Source organism: Parasteatoda tepidariorum, chromosome 5 (genome assembly GCF_982258835.1).
Source record: "Parasteatoda tepidariorum strain Cologne lab strain chromosome 5, Ptep-v5.0, whole genome shotgun sequence".
NCBI classification, from domain to species: Eukaryota; Metazoa; Arthropoda; class Arachnida; order Araneae; family Theridiidae; genus Parasteatoda; species Parasteatoda tepidariorum.
This window is the reverse complement of record NC_141759.1, coordinates 59,182,998-59,190,355: the sequence shown is the minus strand read 5'-3', so window position 1 is coordinate 59,190,355 and position 7,358 is coordinate 59,182,998.

The following is a 7,358-nucleotide window of genomic DNA, read 5'->3' as shown; positions in this document are numbered from 1 at the left end:
GATTGGGGTTGAATGAATTTAAAAAACATTGAATAAGACAATGTGAACTGTGTCTTTTTGCATGATTCGTAGCGAAAATCGACATGGTGAATGAAAAATTTCATTTTGTAAAAGGGAAAATTATGCACTTTTTAAAAACACCTAATGAAAAAAGCACCTTTAAGGGTTTTTGAAAAACGAAATTCGAAAATAAGCACTTTTTAAAAACGCTATGCACACTGTTAAATGCAAAAAAAGGAGAATCAGTATGTTTTTAGAGATATCTAGTGTTCATCTCCTTCACAAAATCTCGTAAAAATCTATTTAGCCACCTACTTAAAAATATCTAGGTGTCCTTTACCAAAAAATCTTAATTTTGTTATTAATATTTTTTGCCGTTTGAGTTTTTAAGGAAGGGAGGAACACAGATTTTGTTCAATCTTCATCATCTATAATAAATTCTTAGATGTCTAAACCTGAAAACCTCCGAGGAAGGGGAGTATCTCCAACAACTGATCGAGTGTTAGAAAATATAAGATGCTTTCTTTTGAAGAAATAAGTGAAATTGGATATAAAAATAAAGATTTCGGGACACATATTGGGTTCATGTGCATACATAAAACTGGAAGAATTTGAAAATTAGGTTCATTCTTATTAATTGCAGGTAAATACCTGAACACTTTTAACCCTATTTATAGCACAAACATTAAATATCATAAACTAATTTTCCTGTGCCAGTTCAGTTGAGAATTTATTGCTTTGATGTATTGTTACTTCAATTGCAGTTAAGTTCTCTTATATGTTACTAGATTAAGTTAATATAGAGAAACTTAATTATATTTGTCAATTTTATAAATTTAGTTGAAAAATAAACTATATCTGTTTGATTGCAAAAGTAATGAAAATAGAGAATTCCACACTTTACAACCTCATATATTTTCCAAGCACAAGATACAGTTTACTCCCGATATCTCGGAAACCTAGTTATGTCAAAAACATATTTTTCTCCTTGGCATGTTTTCCTAATGTTAATTTGGATTCCTATGTCGAATAGTTTTTCAAAACATAGTTATGTCAAAAAAAATTTTGGAATAGAAAATGAAATTTTTTTCGGAAAAATAATTAAGCTATCATTATTTTCGTCTTACTTTAAAAAATAAAATTATGATTGTTGTATTTAGACCTATAGTCAACTATCAATATTTATTACTAGCAGGGGTGGTTGTGAGCCCAAGTCAAAATTCCGGAAAATTTCTTCAGTTAAAAAATTTAAAAAAACGGTTTAAATTGAAAAATTTTAAAGAAGTTTTTTTTTCTTTCCTTTTTCTCAATATTTCTTAGTTTAATTAAAATATATTTTAACTTTTACACATACCTATGATGACCTGGAGAAGTAATTTAAGTTCACAAATATTTCTTTCTTTCTTGAGTTTATGATTATAACAACTATTTACAGATAAAAAAAATGAATATAAGCTTATAAAGTATCTCTCTGGCTCTCCCTTACAAACAAATAAAATAAACTGTTTTTAAGGTCCACCTTTGAAAATTTGATTTCCGGAAACTTCTGTGATGAATGATTTTTTGAAACGTCTGGACCTTCGATCTCCGGAAACTTCCGGATCACTGTTAGCAAAAAATCTGGAGCACAATCAGCCCTGTACTAGTTATACTCATGTATCGTCGCTTTATTTTTAGAATACATTTTTCTACTTTTTAGAACTTATTGTCTAGACATTTTTTCAGTGTCCCTTCAACTTGGAAATATCAAGAGTATACTGTACAATATAATATTATTTATCAAAATAATGTAATTTTGATGTGATTATACAAATATTCTTTTGAATTTTATCACCGATTGTTCTTGAAATGACTTACACAGTCAAAACTATTTGAAATCTATCAATCCTGCATACAAGCAATGCACAAGTGATAAAGATAGGTAAACAATAAATGCCTTATACTTCTTAATGCGTCCATTTATATAATTCAACTGAATTGATGAAAAAATAGAACGTAGAAACTAAGTCGTTTTAAGTTCTGATACAAGGGCGGGCAAATTGTTTCTGAAAATTATCTAATAATTTTGATAAATTGCTATGATTATAATGTTATGCAGTTTGAAGACAACTATTAAAACTTTTACGCCTTGCATTCTTGATATCTTAAAAGAGAGCGGTCTACCTACCAATATAACCTATTTTTAATTTTTGTTTATAGAAATAAACAGAGTTGGTTTGTCAGCCCCCCTTTTTTTCTTATTACTAATTGCTATTATGATTGTCCATATTTTTCTCAAATTCTACCTTTTTTAAGTTAATAATCTTAATTACTTTCTAAAGTTGCCGACCTAAAATAATATATTTCTGAAATTTTAAAGAATATTTTAATAACAAAATTGGAACACTTTGAATAGTACTAGAATTTAATCTCAATGACATAAAAAGTATAATATTCATCCTATAAGAAGATAATAAGCTTTTCTGGTTCTTATTCACTCTAAATATCTATAAACTTCAACATACTTTTTTGAGAACAATAGCTGCCCAAGCAAGCAGGTTCAGCAAGTGTGACTGATAACTAAATGTTAAAGACCATCTCATTTTGAGCCTATTAAAAGAGCTACAGGGTTGGAATGTGGACTAGTTGTTTTTCTGAAAGGACTAACTTTTATGCAGTTATCATCAAACTATTATGGGGACTGAAAAGTAATGTCGTTTTGGAGCATTAAATATTCGTATTAGTGATTAAAAATAAAATCTTAATATCAAATGCACCGAATTGACATTTCTTTCCGGTCCCCCTAATATATTTTTAAATATTTATATAACAGTTTAAAATAAATTCATTGAAAATGAGAAATTTTTTAGACTAGTTCCTATCTAATAAATTATATGAAGCTGTAGCATGAATTTATTTGCTTGTTAGTTCATTAAAATTAATTTTATGTTTAACATATCTTCCAATATTAAGACTGAATGCTGTTATAGATTTCGTAACAAAATTATTTCATAACCTTTAAGATGTACTATGTATTGCCCCTCTTAAAAATAACACCCAATTAAACCCACCAGGCTTGGGCTTTTCTTAATTAAAAAATCCTGGTTTTGTTTCAACCCTGTCTTAGGATGATTGCAGCACCCTTTTCCTTATTGAATCAAGACTTGTCGGTTTTATACGAAATTTTTTTTGAATAAAAAATAGTTAAACATCAAGGATATTATACAAAGCCTAACTGAATAGTGATTGCGAATAAATGTATAATTATCTTAAAACTGCTATTTTTGACTATGTTTAAAACAATATCTACGTGAATGTAAGGTGATGAAATAAGCATTTCAAATAAAAAAAACAAAATATAACAATAAAAACTTTATTTACAAATGTTTTCTATGAATTAACATAAGTTAAACATAGTGAATATTTTAACTTTTCTCTATATAGTACAACTTCTATTACATTTGCTTCTCCGAAAGAAAAAAAAGAAATTATTTAATGGTCACTTTAACATTTTTGGTACCATATTTTCCTGTTTCAGAATTTTATTAATTTATAAATAAATTCCTGAAGGAGAATCTGAAGATTCAAAAATTAAATATTTAATATTATTTTTCCGCGAGGAAAACATGGTAACAAATAACGTAGATTTAAGGGGTCTCCCTAGCGAAACACATACAAAGATTTTTTTTTTTTTTCCATAGAGTACAATTTTAAAAGTATATGTTTAAAATTTCAGAGTTATAATGCCATTCTCAACTGAAATACTGTTTAAAAAAACTTGATTTTTAGCTAGAGTAACGATACGTAATTAAGCTAATTTTTTAATGAAATTTCACCGGTTTGTTGCAAACGCATTTTAGTGTGAGCCAGAATCTAGTTGATAGCTTAATTTCAAAGAAAAAAATTTTGCTAAACAGCATAGCATTTTTTAAAAATCTTAGTGGGAAAGAAATGCACGCGATTTTTCTATTTTCATTTAAGAAATAACATATGTAGTGTTTTGATCTTTTTTTTTTCCCCCAGCAATTATTGCTACAAATTTTTACTTTTATTTATTTTTTTAATAAAAAATTCGGTGTGTAGTATTGCTCGGATACTATTACTGATTCGTTTTTTTTTTTGAAAAATTATTATATTGTTATTATTATTAAATATTATTATTATATAAATTATTATTACATTGAATATTATATATAGTTATTATTATATAAATTATTATATCGAATATTATTACGGCACACAAAGAAATCAATCCTTAACACTCCTGATTTGCACCGTTATCATTGTTTATCCATACTTAATCATTCTTTGGATCGTTATTGCTACAAATTTCCAATTTTTAAAAAAAAAATCCTCGATGTTATTTTAAACGATTTTATTACACGTGAAACTCGACATCACTTATTTGATAATTTACTTTTTTATTGCGACAATTCCAAATTTTTTTTGGGGAGTTATTGCTAGCGCTACCGAATTCCACGGGGTTTTTAAAATTCCAGTTATTTCTGAGTTCATATTATTTCTGCATGTAATTGCGCATTTAAATAATCACTTTCTGGTGCAAATCACAATTTACGCAAATAATGCAGTAAATCCATAGTGTTTTGGTTGTATTTTCGACAGTTATTGATATTGGACTTTCACTTGGTTTGTAAATTCGATGCTTTTAGTACGATGATTATTACAGCAACCAAATCTCGAAACAAAACACGAATTTTAGTAACCCCTTTTTAAAGAGACCGATTCGATTAATTTTGTCGTCGATCTTTTATCTTCGGCAGTTTCTGTAACGGATTTGACGATTTTTATAATGTTACGATGATTTACAAAATGCGGAAAAGGGAATAATTATTGCGTTTTTGCCCTTTAAAGAATATCGCTCATAATATTAAAAAAAAAAAAATTTGAACAACTTATTTTATCCAAATAAAATTGCTTTTTTTTGTAAACACAACGTTTTTGTCACTTTAAATTAGTAACAATTAATATTAAAGTATTTTGCAAAAAGATATTAGTACTAGAGAGGTTTGTCGCAGAAAGCCTGAAAACATTCTGCTGCAAGGGTTATAACATATTCCTTATTTGATTTGAAATAACTAAAAGCTTTGAATTATTACTGTAAATGATGCTTATTTCATTATTTAGCAGTACCAAAGTAAGCGAAAAATCTATTTTGATTGATTTCTTATTCATAAACTTTTTAAAATACACAAAGATTAGGATAAATCATGTAAACAAGGAGATTTAGAGAAAATGGCAAAACCCAGTAGTCTACAGCTATAAGAATAGCTGGAAATGTATTATCCACTTTATGTTTAAACCTTTTAGACTTACGTAATCAGAAAGTAGCTTTTATACATTTTTCAAAAAAATCTCTGAGCAATCATCACACAAGAAAATTTTCACTGGCCGACTATCGGGAGAACTTCTTCATAATGGCTGTTACTGTGGCTATGAAGATAAGTAATTTCAAGTAGGGGTGTTGAGTTAACCATTTCATACTTGATTAAATGAGGAGAGTCATGGTATTTCTTCAACGCCCCCTCATTAGAAACAGATTTATTCTTGCTTCCATAGCTAAAGACAACCACAGCCTTTCAACCGGAAGCAGTTCTCACAATAACTATACAGTACACTGATGCAAAAAAAAAAAAATTTTTTTTTGCACCTGTTACACCATGAAGATACCTTAAAAAAAAGTTCAAATAATACAATTTTGGAGTAGAAAAAGCACGCTTGTCAAAAATTAAGTTAGAACTACAACAATTAAAAAAAAAAAAAAAAAAGATTATACATTAGTAGTTAAAAAAACAAATGATACATGACAGATAGTTTAAATAAGGATAAATAAAATAAATACACAACATTTGTAAATTAGGACTCCACGTGACTACTTATTTGACTAATAATTACACGCTGAAAATTCCAATTGACAATGGGAATCGATTATCAGCAGAAAACAAAAACAACTCATTCCCTGAACAAGGAAAAAAATAACACAGATTATACAAAACTGGCAGTGTTTTTGGTCTTAGTGTAGAAAACGGTAGTAAAACAATACAAGTGTATAAGGCATAAACTGTAAATGAACACCTTAAGATTTGCTGTAAACATGTAATTACAGGTAATTTTACAGCTAAGAGACCATTACAGGGCAACAATTAATTCTGTTATGCATATAAAATAACAGGCAGTGTTTACGAATGAGCTCTTTTATTGCCCTAGTTTAAAAGTCATGGTTTCACAAGTGTATAAAAAATGTGACTGTTAAAATTGGAGAAAATACTGTTGTGTTATATATTACATGATGAGGGTTTAGAATTAATTACAAGTATAATGCTCATTGGATTAAAATATTTAAAAAAAAAAGCTAAGCTAAAATAGCATTTTGATCCATAAGCAGAGTTATTAGCATCAACAAGGTATGCAATACCAACACTTTTGAATAAATTTGATTATTGAATTAAACATCAGCAATAAACAAAAACATTTGGTTTCATTTGATTGATAGTATTTGAAAGAATGAATGTTTCGAAATTTTAACTTTGAGATTACGCTGTTTAAAAATAGGATGCAAAGTTATTATTCTAAGGATATGAAATATCAAATTACTAGTTAATAGAGAGTTAATTTATTCACGCTAAACAGTACTTTTTTTAATTATAGTTCCTATCAGATTTTTTTTCCTTTCTACTATATGAAAACTGAGCAAACACAAATTTTTAATCTCAAAATAAAGTCACAAGTTATAATGAGAATATTTTGTGATGTAAATATAAAAATCTAAAAAAAAAAGTTAATAATTTAATTTTTATTGCTTCAATGAAATTCTAGTCCAATTTTTTTAATGTGGTACATTAAATAAATTTTTTACTATTTCAGTTTTATTTAGGTTTTTTTTTTCTTTCCCTTTGTGGAAGATATAAATTCAGTATACTTAATAAATAATATTCTTAATAAATATTTTAGCTACTGCAACTAATTCATATTAAACAAATTTATACGAAATCTATGTTGATTATTACCGCCTTATCCAAATCTTATAGTACTTTACTTCTTAGTTATTTCTAATTTTAAACTTGCTATTCTGAATTTAAACCAGTTACTTAAGTTTAAATCTAGTTGGTTTGATAATAACCAAGTTACTTGAATTTTAATTTAGTTATTTTGATTTTTACCTGGTTTTAGGCTTGGTAAAGCCAAAACATGGCTCCTGCATCTAAAATTTATATTATCAACCAATTTGTGACCGGTGTGATTTGTACAGCATTATTAAATTTTGCTTGAAAATAACTCATATTTTTTTGAAAAAGCATTGATGTACAAAAATTTACCCTGCATACAATCTTTCAAAAACTATGAATGCAATTTCCCCAGAT